Here is a 21741-nt window from a genome sequence, read left to right as displayed (position 1 = left end):
CGCGATCTACCAATAATACCTTTGGGATCGACTGGTAGATCGCGATCGACGTATTGAGCACCCCTGACTTAGACCGTCGTAATAAATGGCTGGCTGCCATCAGAAGGGATCACTGGCAGCCGACATCTAACTCCAGATTGTGTAGTCAACACTTTGTTTCCGGTAAGCTCTTCACTTATTATCTTTTAGCTTCTTTTGTCAGAAATAAGTTTTCTAAATACTTCAACATAGATAATTCAGTTGCCGAATAATAATTACCGTTAGCAGTGTAATGGTAACATAGCACTCAACATTCCCAGTTTTGAAAGGACTGCATTAGTTTTGCTCTGTGTTCCTTTACGCTTGAAACCGACTGCATTTGAATAAAAGACACATTTTTGGCAGAAAACTGAGAAAGAAATTGCCGTTCTCAATATTATTGAATGCATGCCTTAAATTACTTGTGTATTTATATTACATGTATTATTGCTACTTTTACCTAAGTTGGATCGTAATACTTGTCATTATCTTATTAGGAGGCCTTATACACACACATTAATATTCTACCATGTTTGCCACTGTCTGCTTAGGAAGAAAAAATGACAACCCCATGAGTCCTGACTACATCCCCAGCCTGTTTGCGCACATGTCAGCTGGACAGCGGCAGAGAAGCATCTATGCCACCAGCAGATTTGAGCATACTCAGCAGATGAAAAGGAAACGGACTAAGACTTTGGTTTCTGATCGTGACCATGAGACTGTGGCACCTTCCAGCACCAGCGATGCCACTGGGCTTGACATCACCTTAGTTGAACAGGTAGAATGTGTGAAAGATGACCACAGCTACTCTCAAGCCATTGTTAGCTCAGGTATTGTGGAACCATGCTCAAATGCAGCCTGCCAAGCTACAGTCAAGGCATTGACAAACGAGTGTGCACGATTAAGAGCTGAGGTTAATTGTCTTAAGGACAAAGTTAATGTGCTGTCTTTCAATGAAGAAGCCTTCAAAGGAAATGATGAGATGGTACAGGAACTAACAGGCCTACCAAGCTATGCTAAAATGATGGTTGTTTTTGGCTTCCTGTCTGGGTTTGTGAAAGCCGGTCCAAGACTGACTCCCTTTCATAGCTTTTTATTAACACTGATGAGAATGAGGCTTAACTTACCTTTATATTTTTTTGTTTATCTTTTTCATATGTCTAAGAGCAGTGTTGTCAGAATGTTCAACAATACTTTAGATGTCATGTATGTCAGACTGTCACCACTTATATTTTGGCACTCAAAAGATCAAATTCAGGTTAGTCTGCCCATGTGTTTCAGGGATAATTTTAGCAACTGCACTTCCATCATTGACTGTTTTGAAATTTTTGTAGAGAAGCCAAAGAATTTAAGGGCACGTGCACAAACATACTCCTATTACAAGCACCACAACACTGTAAAATATCTAATTTCTATAACACTACAGGGTGTTACATCCTTTGTGTCAAAGGGCTGTGGGGGACGCACAAGCGACAAGTACATTACAGAAAACTGCTCATATCTTGAGAGATTATCACCAGGAGATGTTGTTCTTGCTGATAGAGGCTTCAATGTGAAAGACACTGTGGGACTGTATAATGCACAGTTGAAAATACCAGCATTCACCAAAGGCAAGCAGCAACTGCATCCACTGGAACTTGAATCCACAAGGGGACTCGCTGCCGTCAGGATAGAGTCATTGGCCTGGTCAGGAACAAATACACCATCCTTCAGAGCACCCACTCAAGGACAACCTACTTCCCTTGACAAAATGGTAACAGTTTGCTGTGCTCTTTGTAATGTCTGCCCATCTGTGGTACCAATAGAATAGATAGATACTATTTGTAAGTCGCTTTTGATAAAAGCATCAGCTAACTGAAACACCGTCACATAATGTAAGAACATTAAGACATACAGTACATAGGCTAAAACAAAAAATCTAAAGATATATATCCTTGCACTTTGATAAGTCTCGTGAACATTTTCACTATTTTGACATTTTTATAGATGAAAATTGAACGAAATAAATAAATGGTAGATTAATCCATATTGAAAATAGGTGTCAGCTGCTACACTAATTATAATAGTTATATTTCTTAATTAATTAAGATAAGATATTACTGTATTGATCCCAATTTGGGAAATGTTTGTGTTGCAGCAGCATAACAAGAAAAACAAAATATAAGTTATTATATATACAAAAGTATATGAGGGATGGAATATTAAATTGAATATAAATGTAAAATATACATGTGATTTTACGTCCAAGAGAAGCTATGGAGCAGAGAGTTCTCTGCCAGCCAGAGGTGATTTGTTATTAGTTCAATATGTCAAACTGATTTCCCTGACTACAATCTTTAGTTACATGGTGAAACGTTATGCTGCTTGTACTAATTAGACTTATCATATAAGCCACACAGGTTTTAATAGGATGTATTCATTATCTTTACTTATGTTGCGGTCTTTTCAGCAGCGCCATCTCTAAAACGGCGATACAGTCACTACCCATTATTTACATATCACCGTGACATGGACAAGATGTAACGTCAGCTTACCTCATGGCACGAATCCAGACTCTCCTTTGGAAAACATTGGCCGGGAAACGATAGAACAAGCACGTTTCATGCGAAGACCTGTGGCTGCAACCCGGAGCAAAGCAACAAACCATTGCGTAGCTAACTAGTAGCGCTAGCTTTAGCTAACGTTAGCTAACGAAACGAACTGCCGAGTAAAATCGGAAAACACTAGTAATTAATTATTCTATAATTTGTAAAACTACAGTGTTAAAAACGACAATTTCAAAAATACAGATTCTAATGGTCAGATATAGATATATAGATACTAAAGATAGGCAGGTACTTGCTTTCAAGCAGAACACAGGGGGAAATAAACTTAGCGGGAGTGTTTACGTGTTCGGCGTAATGACGTACAACGGCCTCGACAATTTCTGTAGTCCTATTCAGCCATTCGGTAACAACCATCGTTTTTCAGACACGTAAACCCTTCAAAGATCCCCAGTGGGGTCACTGCTGATGTATTTAATGTCGTAGAACAAAACTTGATTTACCTCTTCAATTTGTGTCAACCACAGACCTTATTTCGAGCTATTTTCCAAAACCCTATGGAAAAAATGCATTGCTTTTTGAGGAAGGAACCGGAAGTGCTAAAAATGCTAACTTACTTCCGGGTTTTACGACGCGTCACTGCGGTTCTATGACCGACCGGATAGCACTTTTCTTGGGCTCTGTCTCTTGTTCTTCACTTTGGTGGAGTTTGTCACGGTTTGAGAAACAAGCAGGACCCAAATGCAGATATAAACTGAAACTTCCTTTATTTCAAGGCTATGGTATATATATACACAACGACAAAACAGAACACTCACCGCAGAACTAGTCAGGGAACAAGACGAACCGACCAAGACAGACAGACAACCCAGAACTTAAATACACACAAGACTCAATCACACAACAAGACACAGGTGAGGAGGGAGGAGAAAACACAGGGGCCCAGGTGAACATAATCAGACAATTAGACACACCAGGGAAACTAATGACAAGAGGAAAAACACAGGGGAAAGGACCAGACAATAACCCAAAGGAACACATGACATGGAAAACAGCAAAAACACCCAAACCTACAAAACTATAAACGTGACATAACATGAGAATCGTGACATAACCCCCCCCTCAAGGGACGGATTCCAGACGTCCCAAAAAAACAAAAATCCAGCAGGGTGGGTGGAGGGGGTCTGGAGGACGGGTCTCGGGCGGATGGCCCGGGGGCAAGGCAGAGTTCAAAAAAGGGGAATTCGGGCGGACGGCCCGGGGGCAAGGCAGAGTTCAAAAAGGGGAATTCGGGCGGACGGCCCGGGGGCAAGGCAGAGTCCGAGGAGGGGTGAAGACCAGACAGCTCCGGAGGCCGGTCAGGAGCCGGTGTCGGCAAGATCCCCCATGGAAGAGTACAAAGGACCGGCAGGACCCCCGGCAGGAGAGCAGTCGGCGGGACCTCCAACGGCACAGGACATGGGGTTGGCAGGACCCCCGGCAGAAGAGCAGTCTGCGGGACCTCCAACGGCTCAGGACATGGGGTTGGCAGGACCCCCGGCAGAAGAGCAGTCTGCGGGACCTCCAACAGCTCAGGACATGGGGTTGGCAGGACCCCCGGCAGAAGAGTAGTCTGCGGGACCTCCAACGGGACCAGACATGGAGTTGGCACGACCCCCGGCAGAAGAGTAGTCTGCGGGACCTCCAACGGCACAGGACATGGGGTTGGCAGGACCCCCGGCAGAAGAGCAGTCTGCGGGACCTCCAACGGCTCAGGACATGGGGTTGGCAGGACCCCCGGCAGAAGAGCAGTCTGCGGCACCTCCAACAGCTCAGGACATGGGGTTGGCAGGACCCCCAGCAGAAGAGTAGTCTGCGGGACCTCCAACGGGACCAGACATGGAGTTGGCAGGACCCCCGGCAGAAGAGTAGTCTGCGGGACCTCCAACGTGACAAGACATGGAGTTGGCAGGACCCCCGGCAGAAGAGTAGTCTGCGGGACCTCCAACGTGACAAGACATGGAGTTGGCAGGACCCCCGGCAGAAGAGCAGTCTGCGGGACCTCCAACGACACTTCAGTGGGTTGGTTCGCCAACAGAACACGGGGAGCTGGCGTCGGACGGACAGCCAACCGGAGACGAGGTGCTGGAGTCGGCCGGTACGCCGACAGGACTCGGGGAGCTGGCGTCGGACGGACAGCCAACCGGAGACGAGGTGCTGGAGTCGGCCGGTACGCCGACAGGACTCGGGGAGCTGGCGTCGGACAGACAGCCAACCGGAGACGAGGTGCTGGAGTCGGCCGGTACGCCGACAGGACTCAAGGAGCTGGCGTCGGCCGATGAGTCAGCAGGTGACGAGGAGCCGGAGTCGGGTCCATGGTTACTGGAGCCGGCACTGAAGCCGGGACCATGGCTGTAAGGTCCGGTTCTGGGGCCGGAAACATGGCTGTAAGGTCCGGTTCTGGAGCCGGAAACATGGCTGTAAGGTCCGGTTCTGGAGCCGGAAACATGGCTGTAAGGTACGGTTCTGGGGCCGGAACCATGGCTCTTGAGCTGCTAGCTTGGCCTTGCGACTCCTCCTCTTAGCAGCCGCCTGAATACTCCGTGGACCTCCATAAGCCAGACGAGTTCCAGAATATGACTCCTGGACAGGAGCAGGAACTGGGGCAGAAGCATGGGTTGACTGCAGACGGAACCCACCGAGGCGTATGGTGCCAGGTTGGGAATTGGGAGGCCGGGAGCTAGCATGCCTGGGGCTAACAGGCCGGGAATCACACACAGGGAGGATCTTTGAAATCCAGCCAGGTAAGAACTTCACCATACCTGGTTTCTCTCTAGCCATCTGGCGCGCCTCCGACAACACAGCCTCCCGCTGCTGAACTCCGGGTGCTCTCTTCCATCGATCCGAGCAGTTAGCCAAAAAAAAGGAAACATTTAATAATTCCGACTCGAACGGATCTGCTGGGCCCATTTTTCGGGTCGGTTCGTACTGTCACGGTTTGAGAAACAAGCAGGACCCAAATGCAGATATAAACTGAAACTTCCTTTATTTCAAGGCTATGGTATATATATACAATGACAAAACAGAACACTCACCGCAGAACTAGTCAGGGAACAAGACGAACCGACCAAGACAGACAGACAACCCAGAACTTAAATACACACAAGACTCAATCACACAACAAGACACAGGTGAGGAGGGAGGAGAAAACACAGGGGCCCAGGTGAACATAATCAGACAATTAGACACACCAGGGAAACTAATGACAAGAGGACAAACACAGGGGAAAGGACCAGACAATAACCCAAAGGAACACATGACATGGAAAACAGCAAAAACACCCAAACCTACAAAACTATAAACGTGACATAACATGAGAATCGTGACAGAGTTGTTCACAGAATAACTTGAAATCATCAGCAGATGGTCTCATGTGCTGAAACAGGTCTTCGGTTTGAACTTGTTCTTTAATGGCGAAGATGTTAGACACCTCATCGTACTTCACCATTTTAGTGCTAGGCTGTGTCCATTTGCATGGCTTCTCTGTGCATGGTTTTCTCTCTTCTCATCAGCAGCCAAAACTGTAAACATAAGTGCTGCTGCTTGGGAACAAACCTCTCCTAACCCTGCCATGCATGTACAATGCGCCATCACCACTGTCCCGTCCTCCTGCACCACAATCCATGGAGATGTTGGTTTGCTGTTCAAAGCCTGGAATGATTGACCTGTTAAGTGAAAAATGCAGAACATTCATTTTATCATATACAAGCTAAACTCTCCTAAGCTTGTACAAATGTAAGATTCAAAGGTTTATTGTCAAATACAATAGCTACAGCGCATATTGGCATTTACTGTAATATCTGAAGTCCCAGGCTGCTCCAAAAGCAGGCTACAACATACAATATCCTTAAGACATAAAAAAACAAGTAAAGATAGAGCAACGCAAAATATAACAATAGTGCAAGTGACAGAGAATCGTGAAATAAACATGGACCTCTTGCTTATGTAGAAAAAAATAAGAATTAATTTGTCATTGAAAGAAGAGTATGTTGCTTTAAAACAATATAGCTAGCTGCCAGCTGGAGTTATGATTTTAGCTAGAAATACCATTTGCTAGCAACTGGCTAGCAAGCTAACATCATCACTTTAGACATGAATACAACTATAATAACACGGTTTATGATTGTTGTTAAATTACTTACCTTCGCTGTGATCACATGTAGGTGTGTCTTCTCCACATGCCATATCTTGGTGTCGTTCACCCACCCGGCAACGGCGTATTGATATGCATCTGTACTCTTAAAAGCCTTCAGGCTCGCTCCTGTGAATGGAGATGGATTGTGAACAAGATACAAATATATGTCGGGAAAAGTTAGTTGGGGAAGACACTTAGCCGAATTCAATAAACAAAATACAGTTGGGGGTAACAAATAGGGATTGCATCCAATAATCGCTGTCTTTAACAAATATCTCTCCCTCTCTTTCCCGTTTAAATGCGCTGTGTTTGCTGCCATGACGAGTGTAAACAAACTGTCAGTCGGTCACAAAGATGGCGGCGGGCATTCCGGAAATGACGTACTTGGTACCCATGAATACTTTTGCTGTATTACATCTCTATACATCGATACAGCATTACGTGTTGATTTCTATCAACACGTAATGAAATAAGACCCCACGGTTTGATGATTAATAGGTGTGTGGGCTGTCTTTCATTTTGACACACAGAACAATCGGGGCTATCCACCCTTATCCACAATGTAAAGTAATTCACACAGCCTCTTCCGTCTTCTCTCTGTGAGGAGCCACAGAGCAGCAGGTTCAGCTTTCAGAACAAAGTAACAAAAAACTAAAATGACATTCATTTTTTTAAATATGTCGTGTAGTAATAGATTTATTTATTTTTCTCAAGAGAGTATCAGAATGTGTATTTTATGTTAGCATTTAAAAAAGTCTCCTGGGGGAGAATCCCCCCAGACCCACCTGCAGGGGTTGGGTTTTCAGCATGTCAACTCTTTCACCTGTGTGGAAATTGCAGGATTGGCTCCAGGTCGCCCTTTTTATTTACAAGACAAATGTGCCTTTTTATTTCATACAGTTCAATTTGGATTGAGACAGGGAAATACTCTAAACCTCACGCGTGGCGTTTCACTGTCAAGGGGGGCGATATAGCGTGTATTTAATTACATTGCAAATACTGACTTGAGCCCCACCACTGTAGGGGTTAGCCCTACCATAGATTACCCAACACAAGTACTCTGGTGCCGCCACTGTACGCAAGTACCAGTGTCTTCTAGCAGTTAGTGGAAGCCAGTGAAGGGAGCAGAGGAGCGGCGTGGTGTTGGACAATTTTGGAAGGTTGAAGACCAGACGAGCCGCTGCATTCTGGATGCGCTGCAGAGGTCGGATGGCACATGCAGGTAGACCAGCCAGGAGGGAGTTGCAGTAGTCTAGGCGTGAGATGAAGAGAGCCTGGACCAGAAGTTGCGTCGCTTTCTGGGTCAGCTGGGGACGTATCCTCCTGATGTTGTAAAGAGTGTATCTGCAGCAGCGGGTTGTAGCAGCGATATTTGCAGTGAAGGACAGGTTGTTATCTAGGGTCACACCCTGATTCCTTGCAGTCTGACTCGGGGAAACAACCGAGGGGCCAATGTTGATTGTTAGGTCAAGAGTGGGACAATCTTTTCCAGGAAGAAAAAGCAGTTCAATCTTGTCAAGGTTGAGCTTGAGGTGGTGAGCAGACATCCTCTGAGAGGTGTCTGCTAGACAAACAGAGATGCGTGCGACGACCTGGGTCTCTGAGCGTGGAAAAGACAGAATTAATTGGGTGGATGGATTCCAGGATACTCTGCAACTTATACAGGTGCACCATAGAGAGTATCCTGACTGGCTGCATCACGGCCTGGTACGGCAGCTGCACCACCCTTAATCTTAAGGCTTTACAGAGGGTGGTTAAAACTGCACAGAACATCACCAGGAAGGAGCTGCCATCCATGGAGGACCTTTACTCCCAGCGGCTCAGGAAGAAAGCCCTCAGAATTATAAAAGACCCCCATCACCCCAGCCACAAACTGTTCAGTCTGCTGCCGTCTGGCAGGCGTTACCGCAGCACAGGGCCGGCCCTAGACTTTTGGGGGCCCTAAGCGAGCTTTGGCTTGGGGGCCCCCCTCACTCTAGCGCGTTCTCACTACGCACAACGCGGAACCAACTTTTTTCTTATGATGTTAGTATAAGCACACCGCGTGTAAACACTGCGGACCTAACCTCCTCTAGGGGGGTCCTCACCTCCTCTAAGGGGGTCCGGAGGAATGCCCCCCTGGGAAGATTTTTTATTTTTAAATATTGAAGTTAAAAGCATAAATCTGTTGCACTTTGAGAGCAAAATTAAGAGATCTATGGATACATCTCTCAACACCCGAAACAGAACTGTAAACAGATTTTTCTTTATGGATATTTTACAAATTACTCCCCTTTTAAACTGTATTTTTGTTTTGTCATATAGTATTTCATAACTGTTTTTCATTTATTCTCTCTGGCTGTCCATCTCATAATGTTCTCATAGAAACTAGCTGTCAATAGGAATATCATTCAGAAGAATTATAATTTCATGCAAAAATCTGTCACAAAAAGAGGTTGCACATTTAAATTCAGGTGTTGTTATGGCAACGTCAGTGGCCAAACAGCCAAATTTAATGCTGCAAATAAGTTCAAACATGCTGTTGACAAGTAAAGCAGTGGCAACTATGCCACCATTTCAGCTGACTTTTTCTCAGAAATACTTTCACATAACATCCATATATTTCAGTGCTAGGTTGATGCTTAGCTAAGCTAACTATGAAACACCTTAAAGAGCCTGTGAAAGCATCCCAACAACTGTTGTGCAATGAAATATTGGACTACTAGTCATCTCGAACCGTTAGTTTAAAAAAGAAGGTGCGATACCGTTCCGATAAATATCAATAATTTCGAACATCGCGGGGAAATTCCTTCGACTCATTTTGAAGTTTTGGGGGAAGCCGGAAGTGACGTCAATGCGGGAACGCTTCACTGTGCGGCGAGAGAGCCAAACACGGACAAAGTGTGTTGTCATGCGTAGAAATGGTGAATTACTGAGTTAAGGCACGTTAATAACATTTTAATGAAGTTGACTACAGTATATTCATATTTGTCAGTGCTTTCATGTCAATTCGGCGAACATAAACATAAATGATCGTGGTGAAGATGATGATTAAATTAGGATTAAAAATCGGTAGTGAGAGCTGCTGAATTTCCTCCCGTCGGATGTGATATAAAAACAAATCGATTATTTTTGTAGTTGTAAACTCAAGTGGATTACACTACATTTATTAGTGCTTTCATGTCAATTTGGCGAACATATGATACATTAAATGATCGTGAGGATGATGATTTAAAAATCGTTTGTTTGAGCCGGTCTGCATTTCCTGATGAGAAAACAAACCGATGCTTTTTGTAGTTGTAGTCAGTGGGCGTTGGACGCGGGGATACGCCGTACCCCCACCTATTTGAAGCATGATTTCATTTTTTAATAGTCTAATACATCTAAAATCATTGCCAGTGTTATCATTTGCAAGTGTGTGTTTGTTGTAATAATGACGAAAACATAATAGGCAGATTTCACAGTAATTATAATAAAAACGTAGCTCAAGCATTTATGCAACTTGATTTGAAGCGTGTGTGTGTGAGGGGCAGAACCGTGTGTGTAGGGTGACCAGGTGACCACCACCCCATCCACCCAGTAAAAAAATCCCCACTACACCACTGGTTGTAGTAGTACACCAACATGGATTAAACGTGTGTTTTTGTTTACCACAATGTTGGCGAAATTAATGGATAAAATGCACGGATTATTATTATTATTATTATTCCCACTCCGATCGGGACACTAGGTCCACCGTTTCCCCGCAGCGAGGCTCCCACCGTTGACAGTTTACGTGGGCTGGGCTGGGTGCAGTGGCGGACTGGCCATCGGGACGAATCCCGATGTGCCGGTACCGAAGTGGGCCGGTCGGATAAGTCACTAGCACATCCCCCACTCCCCCCGTTGACAATTTACTAGCGGTACCGAAGTGGGCCGGTCGAGAGTCCCGGGATGATGTTTAGTCCTAGTCCACCACTGGCTACATGACCGTATGATCGCCCATATTGACGCACCTAATTCCTAAACTTCTAACAGATACATCATAAACCGATCCTTCAGCCTCATATGAGCTCTCAGACACGTTCAAAATTAAACTGTCATCGCTGTCTGAGCTTGCTGCTGTGTGCCCCATCGTGCGTTTACATGCAGATGCTGGGATCCTGAACGGTGCAGCTGGAGCGCTGTGCTTGCAATGACTTCACACATAATTTGGCGGGACTTGAAGAATCCCCGAGAAGATCCAGAAAATTGTCAACATTGAAGGGCAGATTAATGGTTATCAAAGTACAAATATCCAAAATCAGTTCAGTAACGGTTTTCAAGGGGACAATATTTAGTCAAATTGATGGGTTTGGATGATGGGGGAAACTCGTGTCACAGGCTCTTTAACTGCCAGGACTCCGGATCAACTGTGTACTCTAAGGTAGCTTCTAGCTTCATGTCGAACAGTAAGTCAACATTTCCCAGAGAGCCTTCTTTGAAATCACCAGGTAACGCTAAAAAACATAACATTTAGATTATATGACAAAGTGTTTATTTAATATATCTGGCTAGCTATAAAAACTTGCTAACGGTTTGTGGCTCTGGGGTTGTTGTTGAGCCACCACTTGAGAATTTTCATCTTCTTTAAGACATTATTTTCTTATGTCCATCTTCAAAAAATCTCTGAGTTGTCAGTCCGACTGACAGTTTAAACATTGTCACAGCTCACAGGATAGGTACCTGTCCTCCAATAAGACAGATGTTTATTTCCATTAAACTCTCAGGTTGGTCTGGTGTCTTGCCTCTGTTGCATTCACTGAACACGGGAAATTACAATCCTGCCGTCCTCTCTAGTGTCATGATGAGGTTCAGGTAAAGCACGGTTAATGTATTATATTATTGACTTCAATTTTTTTTTTTGCTTGGGGGCCCTTAGTGGCTGCAGGGCCCTAAGCGGCCACTTATGCCGCTTAATGGGTCGGGCCGGCTCTGCCGCAGCATCCTGCCAAGAACAAACAGACACAGAGACAGCTTCATCCCACAGGCAATAAGACTGTTAAACACCTGAACTGCTGAAACAATTTCCCAACATTCATCTGCTACTTAGTAATATCTATCTATTATCTAATATATAATTCCAATAACTTGTATATAGACTCGTATTGCACTATTCCACTTTTTTTTTCTGACTTTATTTTAGAAATGTTTTTTTTTTTTGTATTATTTTAATATAATATACTTTAATATTGCTTTAATATTGTCGTCTTATCTGTATTATTGTGTTGCATTGTTGGAGAAGCCTGTTGTCATCTCTCGCAAATTATGTTAGTTTAGTTTAGTGTTTTTGTCTTTGTCTAGTGATTTTCCCCTTTAATTTTGAATAATAACCTTTCCTCTCGTTTCAGCTACTCTGACCTCCCTTCCTTGAGATTGTCGACCGCGCCCCTGATTGTTTCCACCTGTTCCCCATTACCTGGTGTATTTATTGTCCTCGTCTCCCTTTGTCCTGTGCCAGTTTGTTTCGTTTCTTGTGACAGTCTACCAGCGTATAGGGCCAGAAAGAATCCCAAGCAGAGCTTTGAGCCACGTCTTGTCTAAGTATTCATATATTCATGCTCCTAGTGTTTTTCCTCATTGAAGTGATTTTCTTTTGTTAGTGTTTTTTCCTCATTAAGAGTGACTTTTTTTTATACTGTTTTTCCTCGTTAAGAGTGATTTAGCTTTTGTTTACCACTGTCGTTGAGCTTTGGTTTGAATAAAACCTTTTTTGTTAAAAACCTGTGTGAGTCGTGCATTTGAGTTCAAACCTGTTTATTCAGTCGTAACACCTGTGACCTAAGATTTTCAACGACATAATTACTCTGTAGCTATGTTTGACAATAAATAACCTTGAACCCTTGAACCTTGGTGTCGTCAGCGTAGCAGTGGTATGAAAAACCATGCGGGCTAATGACCGATTCGAGCGAGTTTCTAGAAAAGACGAGGGGACCAAGGACAGAGCCCTGAGGGACCCCTGTAGTCAATTGACAAGGGTCGGACTTGGACCCTCTCCAAGTTACCCTGTAGGTGCGGTCTTTGAGGTATGAGGTGAGGAGGGAAAGTGCAGAGCCTGCAACTCCAAGTTCTTGGAGAGTGCGAAGGAGGATCTGATGGTTCACCGTGTCGAATGCAGCAGACAGGTCCAAAGTTAGATCTGGTTATAACTTTATTTGTATCCCCTCTTCCATTAAATAGGCCTCCAAAACAATGATCTGATCAATAACTTCTAATATCAACCCTGTCTCTTAAAAATTACGTTCCCACATAACTAAACTGCATTCTCAATCACGTTTAGCTAGAAACGTATTTTCTCCCACGTTACGTTTGTTATGAATGTATCTTAAATACGTTTATTTTCTATATATATTCTAGAAACGTATTTTCTCCCATGTTACGTTTGTTATGAACGTATCTTAAATATGTTTATTTTCAACATATCTTCTAGAAACATATATTTATCCCACTTTATGTTTGTTATGAACGTAGGCTACACATTAATATCTGATTTGCAGACAGAAAGGTATATCCAGTGGCGTGCACAGGCATTTATAGGGGCAGGTGCTAAAGAGAAAAAAAAAGGGCACTTTCTGAGTCATCGTGGCGGTCGCCCACACGCCGCTCCGAAATTGTGCGCTCCGAAATTTTGCCAGATAATGGTGGATTTTGTTAGTTTTTTTTCGGTTTTTGGTTACTTTATTTCGGTTTTAGGGTTAGGTTATGTTATTTAATTCTTATTTTTGCCTGATTTTACAGATTTATTATCTAAAAATTAATTATTTTAACATTTATTTTTATTATTCTAAATGAGCTAGGGGGGGACGAAACCTCCCTCCCTGGGATTGACGCCCCTGGTGGAACCGCCGGCTGCCTTAGTATAGTGCAGTGGTTCTCAAAGTGGGGGGCGCGCCCCCCCTGGTGGGCGCAGAGGCATGCCAGGGGGGGCGCGAGAGACCAGGAGGAAAAATGGTTATAAAAAAAAAAAATAAAAGATAAAAAAATAAAATAAAATAAAAATCAGAATTTGAAAAATTATTGATTCGAAAATAATATGATGCAGTACAGTACTATTACGTCTGGGTCTCTGTTTCATTAAAGCTCGGCTCTGTGTGTGTGTGTGGAACGAGCCATTTTGTGTGCACGTGAGAGAGAGAGAGCGCACCGGTACTGGAGATCGTTGTTGTTAGCTTCTGGTGCTAGCGAGCTACGCTAACGGATATAAGGAGTTTTTTCAACAACAAAGTGGAGGAGAGTCCTCTCCTGTCAGACTGAGAGCTAAAGGACTCTCTCAGTGTTATCTCAGTGGGTCTCAAATGTTTTGGTCACCATTAATGTAAATAATTATTTCCGAGGCACACGTTTATATGATCATTATAGTTATAAAAAAATAAGAGAATAAATGAAAAACAGGTATGAAATACTATATGACAGTAAAACAAGAATAAAGTTTAAAAGGGTGATTTGTAAAATATCCATCAAGAAAAAGTAAATCTGTTTACATTTCTGTTTCATATGGGTGTTGAGAGATGTATCCATAGATCTCTTCCTTTCGCTCTCAAAGTGCACCAGATTGATGCTTTTAACTTCAATATTTAAAAATAAATCTTCCCGGGGAAGCTTGCCCCCGGACCCCCCTATGTGACGTCCACACATCACCTATAAAAATAGCACTTTATCCCTGCTTACACCTATATGCCGTGAGCTGAATATCGAGCCTTCATTGTAACAGTCGCGGGTACGTTGTGTATTTGCGTGGGGATTGTTGCAGTAGAAAATTCCACTGTAGCGACCGGTACATTAATGGGAAACCCTAAATGTTTGAGCACCCTCTATGAAACGTCAAGCTACCCCACAGCACCCCCAAAATAAATATCTGGCGCCGCCACTGAGCCTGATTATTCGTTTTGGGGGGGCCCGACTTTTTTTTTTCTCCAAAGGGGGGGCCTGACAGAAAAAGTTTGAGAACCACTGGTATAGTGTGAGATTTATTAAAGGAACATCTTGTATGTTGTAATTGCATATATATTTATTTCAATAACCATATGCTGTCTGATGCAGATGTTTATAATATTCAACAGGTTGGTTTCTGGTAAATTATTGTAACAGTTTAAATAAGCAACAACAGAACAAACAAAGATTGCAGTGCCACATTGTGCATGCATGCTTTAGTGTCTATGAAATAAAGAACTGACTAAATAATGACTTGAGTGAGCATTGATTGATTGACTAAATACTTTGTTAACAAGTGACTTTTAAGACCTTTTTAATACGTCAGAAATAAATAAAATGAAATGAAAAAATTGCATTACTGCATCAAAAGTAATCAACAAACTACTATAAAAACTGGTCAAACATTGGCCAAATTGTCAAATAATATAAGAAAACCATCTAGAAGCTCACAACGCCTCGCATTGCGAGGCATTGTGAGCTTGTAGATCTGCTATCTTCAAAAGTTCACAACGAGACTAAATGGATGGATGCAAGAAAAGAAGTGAAGTTATAGTTTAGTTTTGCATCTGATTTAGGGGATTAGACAATACACTCGTTATATTTGTTACCTGGTGGTTACTTACTTGGACGTCACTAGGGCACTGTTGCAGCCAATTTGATGTATTTTAATATTTGTATATGAAGGTGCTGTGATACTACTGAATTGAGCTGGGCATAGGCGGGGACTCAGCCAATTTCAGGGTACAGCCTACTATTTGGGGAGGACACAGGTGCACAGCATTAGGGATTGGGAATCACCAGAGGGAAGCCACACAGTTTTTCAACCGTGCGTGTTTTCGCTTATTTTCTGTTTGTTTTGAGTTAATTTCGGTTTATTTCTTTATCACAGTTAATTGTTTAGTTATCAGTTAAACACCCGGCTCTTGTTTTGCTGTCATCATCCTGCAATCCAAATAAACATCTTAAATGCACTCAAAGAGAAGACCTGATTTGCTGTCAACACTACGCGTCTGGAAAAGCTTCACACCATATCCCTCGCTGGCAAATATTTGTTGTTCGGTTGCCTTTACAGGCTCTTTTAATCGTGTTGCTGCGTGCTGCTGCACCACACACCCGCCGTGGCCTGTCTGACTGAGTGACTGACTGTTTGCTCTGTGCGCTGCGCGTTCACGTTGACAGCAGGGAAGGGAGGGGCTGCAGCCAGTGCAAGTACGGGAGTGCCGCGGGGCACGTGTGGGGATGTCTGACAAAATTACAACGCGCATTTGGGGCATTGTTGTATATATTAGAAGCTTTTAATCCAGAATTGATCGATGTTACCATGAGCCACATACAGTACACTGTAAAAAAAACAAAAAACTGTAAAAAACGAACTTTCAAAAGGGCACATTGCTGTCCAGAGGGCAAAACGGGCAGGTGCTCAAGCACTACCTGTCTATGTGTGCACGTCCCTGGGTATATCCTTAATTTAACGGTAAGCTATTGAAATTCTGATTCCATAAATGTGTCTCCCATCACCCAAAACCCCTGACTATTCTCTCAACTCAGTATTTACATTCTTATATTCAAAGAACATTTTAAAACAACAAGTCCCTGTCTATCAGCTGTGCACCGTTATGGTGTAAATATAACCTACCAACCTACTAATCTACCAATTGGATCAAATATACAAGTCAGCCGAATTAGTGTTGATACTGTAAGGAGACGTATTTTGTGAAAATAAATGTAAGATGTTGTGTAATTGCTGATATATTTATGATTCACGTCACATATTCAGTTTCGGCGGCAGTTCTTCCTGTTTGTCCAGAAGTCTTCTCATCAGGGCTCTATAAATAAAGAACTACGGCAGATGTGTAATATTTAATGCAGCCAAACCGTGTATTACAATGCCGTTATGTGACGACTTCCAAAGAGAAAAGCAAGAACACTCGGAATAAAGTATTATTATTTATTTTTAAAAATGTTTTCGGATTTCACATCGCATAAACACCATATCCCAACGTGCATTGCGGCTAAAACATCCAATCACCAAGCTGGGGATCTTTCCTACGTCTGTTTCCGGTATTGTTCCTGTAATGAGAGTTCACATTTATGCTACCAGGGTTGCCAACTCTCACGCATCTGGCGTGTGACACACGCTTTCACTCTCAATCTCACGCTCTCAGCTGCCCAAACTATTCTCACGCCAAAAACAAGATGAACCGGCAATCTTTTTTGGTTGGTTGTTTACAATGTTGAGTTAACAGCTGCTCAAGCTGTCGATCCGCCCCCACCACTCTTAACAACGTTAACAGACAGAAGAGCAGTGGGAGCCGGTTGTCAATCCCCGACCCGTATTGCGCATGCGCAGATCTAAGATCCAGTAGAAATTATAAAAATGTAAAAGTCTGCTGCTTATTGTTCTACTTGGCCAACATAGAGTCAAAGAGTATATGAGAGTGAGAGTGTGTTAATTAATATATATAGGGAGGCGTGTGGCATAGTGGAGTAGAGCGTTGGTGTTCGGATCAGGGAGGCACAGGTTCAAGCCCCACTGCAGTCAGCATGTCGTTGTGTCCCTGGGCAAGACACTTCACCCCAAATTGCTCCTGTGGGGATTGGCTACAGTATTGAGTATGTAAGTCGCTTTGGATAAAAGCGTCTAACATGTAATGTAATATGTTTGGAGTAAGTCTGTAGATTTGTTTGTGTGTGTGTGTTTGATGTATAGGCCTCTCACGATAATTAATTTTGTTGGATACATTTTCCCGGAAATTATTGCGATAAACGATAATATTGTCGGCACCGTTGTATGACCATTTTAGACCACTAACATAATGATAAGATATAATAATAATTCAAGTACATCCTTTCAAACTGCTAGTCACATCCTCATGTAAATGGCAATTTATCGAGTTCATTTTTATTTATCGTACGACAAGTCAATTAATTGCTTATCGCGACAGGCACACAATAAAACAGTGGAAACAAACATGTGTTTGACTTTCATTAGTGAATGAAACTTGGTGCCCTTTATAGTCTGTTTCCAATATTGTGTATTTGTATATATTGTATATATATCCTATATATATACTAAGATCCCGCTGCTGACACGATAGCAGTCATTTAGTGCGCATATAATAATAATAATAATAATCATACATTTTATTTCTATAGCGCTTTTCTTGAACCCAAAGACGCTTTACATTTGGGAGGGAGGGTAGACAAACAAAACAAAAAACGAAACCACAAAGAAACAAAGAAACAAAACAAAACAGAAAAGCAGTCAGGAGGAAGTTGGTTGAGAGGGGGGGGGGGCTTATGGATACAGAGTTGAAGAGGTGGGTTTTGAGGCGGGACTGGAACAGGGTGAGGGACTCAGACTCACGGAGGTCTTGGGGGAGGGAGTTCCAGAGCTTCGGGGCTGCCACAGAGAAGGCTCTATCCCAGAAGCTCCGGAGTTTGGCCTTGGGGATGGAAAGCAAACCGGCTGAGGTGGATCTGAGGGACCGGGGTGGTTGGTAGAGGATGAGGAGGTCAGTGAGATAGTGGGGGGGGGCAGATGGTGGAGGGCTTTGTAAGTGAGAACCAGGAGTTTGTAATGGATGTGGAGTGAAACGGGGAGCCAGTGGAGTTCTTTGAGGACCGGGGTGATGCCATGATTTGGTGTGGGTGAGGAGTCTGGCGGCTGCGTTCTGGACAGGCTGGAGTCAATTGAGGGATGTAGTGCTGATACCGTAGAGGAGTGAGTTGCAATAGTCAAGGCGGGAGGAGATGAAGGCGTGACTGAGTCACTCAGCTGCAGGGCGGGTGAGAGAGGGACGGAGTTTGGCAATATTGCGGAGGTGGAAAAATTAGGTTTTTACAACTTGACGGATGTGGGTCTCGAGGGAGAGGGTGGGGTCAAATATAACGCCAAGGTTGCGTGCCTGGGTGGAGGGGGAAATAGGGGTGCCATCAATGGTGACTGTCAGGTTGGGTTGCATCCAGGATTTTATTGCAGTCAGACAGGATTCGATGTGGGTGAGGGGGGGGGGGGGGGGGGGTTGTGGGGGGATTTGGTGCTGAGGTAAATCTGTGTGTCGTCAGCGTAACAGTGAAAGTCCAGGTTGCATTGGCGGAGAGTCTGACCAAGGGGGAGGATGTAGATGATGAAGAGGAGGCGGCAGAGTACTGAATCTTAGGGAACACCTTGGGTGACTGAAGCTGTGGCAGAGGAGTGGTTGTTGAGGGAGATGAAGTGGGATCTGTCGGAGAGGTAGGACTGGAGCCACCTGAGTGCAGTACCTTCGATACCGATATCCTGGAGTCGGGTAAGCAGGATGGTGTGGCTCAAGGTATCGAAGGCTGCACTCAGGTCGAGGAGGATGAGGATGTTGAGGGAACCGGTGTCAGCAGAGGTGAGGAGGTCATTGAGGACTTTGAAGAGTGCCGTTTCTGTGCTGTGGTGGGGACGAAAACCAGACTGAAGAGTTTCAAAAAGCTGGTTGGTTTGGAGATTGCGGTGGAGTTGTTTGGAGATTATGCGTTCTATTGTTTTTGAGAGAAAGGGGAGGTTGGAGATGGGGCGGTAATTACTGAGGGAGGAGGGATCCAGACCGGGTTTCTTGAGGATGGGAGTGACAGCAGCAGTTTTGAAGGCAGAGGGAACGGTTCCATGGGACAGGGAAGAGTTGAAAAGGTTGACAAGGTAGGGGCAGAGGACGGGGAGGCAGGACTTCAGTAGAGGGGTAGGTAGAGGGTCAAGCGAGCAGGTTGTGGGTTTGGAGGAGCTGATCAGTTTGAGTATTTCAGGGGGGCTAACCAGAGTGAACTGGGAGAGGCGGCCGTGGGGAGGAGGGCTCGGGAGGTCCAGGGAGATGGGCGGAGAAATTGTAGCGGTGGATGTTGGGAGAGATGTATGTGTGTCAGATGCACGGGGTTTGAGGATCTTGTTAACGGTGGAGAAGAGGGTTCTGGGGTTATGGGAGGGGTCAGTAAAGATGGTGGAGAGGTAAGCAGTTTTTGCGGCAGTGAGGTAGTGAGATGGAGTTTGTAGGATTCATGGTGAACTGTGAGGGATGATTTCATGGTTAGGCGTTCAAGTTGGCGGCCGGTTTGCTTCAGCTTACGGAGTGCAGGGGTGAACCAGGGTGAGGAGGTTTTAAAAGTGACATTTTTCTTTTTGAGGGGGGCCAGGCTGTTGAGGGAGGCGAGTAGGGTGGAATTAAGGTGGTTGAGTTGTTCATCGGGTGAGCTGAGGTTCGAGTCCAGGGGGAGAGTAGAGGATCGCAGGTCGGAGAGGTGCTGGGGATCGAAAGAGCATAAATTACGGAAGGTGATGTTCCTGGATGGGGGGGGGGGGGTAAGTTTGTGGTCTGAGAGGGGAAAGGGGGCAGGGGTGGAGGTCGAGTACTGGGAGGTTGGTGGAGCAGACAATGTCAAGGATGTGTCCTTTATCATGGGTGGGGAAGGTGACATATTGGGTAAATGAGAAATTGTCCAGAAGGGAGGAGAATTCAGAAGCGAGTTTGCAGGTGGGGGAGTCCATGTGGATGTTGAAGACGCCGAGGAGTAACAGACGTGGGGAGAGGGATGAAGCAATGGTGAGGAGTTCAGTGAGATCAGAGAGGAAGGAGGGGTGTGGTTTGGGGGGGCGGTAAATGAGGATAACTGTCAGTGAGGGAGGGGCTTTGAAGGCGAGGAATTTGAAGGATGGTACTGAGGGGATGGTGAGTTCTGGAGTCCGGATGTTCTGGTTGTAGATGACAGCCAGCCCACCACCACGGCGTGAGAGGCGGGGTTTGGTGATGTAATCAAAACTAGGGGGGGATGTTTGATTGAGGGAGAATAAGTCATTGTGTTGTTGCCAGGTTTCAGTGAGCAGAAGGAAATCTATGGATTTGTCCAGAATTATTTCCTGGAGGATGTGGGCTTTATTGTTAAGTGACCGGATATTGAGGAGGGCAAAATTGGTCAAGTGGGGGATTGGAGGGGTGGTGGCAGGATGGAGAGGTATGAGGTTGGCCAGGTTAGCAGCGCGGGGGTGGGCACGATAGGGGGGGCAGTGGAGCAGAGGAGGGGGGCTTGATGGTAGGGAGAAATGGCTTGTTATATTTGTTGGGAGGCGGTGGGGAGTGGGATTCGCTCCAGGTATTTCATGCAGCTGGGAGTGTAGGTGAGCGGGGGAGAGAGGAGCAGTAGGAGTTGTGTTCTGATGGCGCGTCAGGTGTGCGACAGATGTACCCCAGAGATGAAGGCAGGAGGCAGAGAGAGTCCACGGTTGTTGCGTGGGACGGAGACAGACAATGTAGCAGATAGCAATAGCCACCCGGCACTTTGATGGCTGAGTGTGGGCAGCCGGCAACGGAGGCTAAAGTCTAAAATAAGTTAAAATTAAAAACAATGTGCAGTGCAGTAAAGATGTGCAATGCAGGGCAGTAGTCCAATTCGAAAGTTTTGCGAGAACGAATGGTAGCTGAGGGAGATAGAGGGTAACAGAGGCGGAGAAGCCTTGAACAGTCAACGCCAGCATCCTCTCCGGCGGGAAAAGTATGAGTGTGAGAGTTAACCTGTTAAACCCAAGGTCCCTGCCGGCGGGTACTTTTTTGATTTTTTTCACGACACTGTGTCTCCGGGGATCTTAATATTTAAGAACCTATTAATGTGTTATACCAGATTAACGGGAATAATCTCAGTTTACTGACGATACAAACCATTTTTACCAGAACAAAACACAAGTCTCATAAGAAGCATCTAAATGACCCCTGAGTGAAAAATGCTAACGCACTTTGGCACAGAACTCAAGATAAAAGACCCTTATTACTTATCGTAGCTGCACATACAAGATATCCGATTAAATCTGAGGTTCCCAGTAAAGAGGAATGTTAAGCCCTCCCACTATTTTCCAAGGGGGCGTTGCCAGATTTTCAATTTCAGGTTTTAACCAGGAGATGGCGCTTCATTCACAAACATCGGACTTGGCAGAGTTTAATGAGAAGGGACAGCAATGTGTTCAGCTGTGGCTGAACCACATCTAACCAAGCCCTGTAACTGACTGCCTTGTGGACAGGATAAGAAGAAGATTCACAAATACAGAAAGACAAGTTTCATGGACTT

At 44.6% G+C, this 21741-nt stretch overlaps 1 long non-coding RNA gene across 1 annotated transcript; it reads left to right on the top strand.

Annotated features, from left to right (window-relative positions):
• Nucleotides 1-65: 65 nt before the first annotated feature.
• LOC307028745 lies at nt 66-12455 on the top strand. The gene is made up of 3 exons (XR_013805094.1): nt 66-162; nt 570-796; nt 12084-12455. It is a non-coding gene; the product is annotated as an uncharacterized lncRNA (long non-coding RNA).
• Nucleotides 12456-21741: the final 9286 nt, after the last annotated feature.

Source organism: Notothenia rossii, assembly GCF_949606895.1.
Source record: "Notothenia rossii genome assembly, chromosome: 2".
NCBI lineage: Eukaryota > Metazoa > Chordata > Actinopteri > Perciformes > Nototheniidae > Notothenia > Notothenia rossii.
The sequence above is the reverse complement of the archived record's forward strand: the minus strand, read 5'-3'. Positions and strand labels throughout refer to the sequence as shown.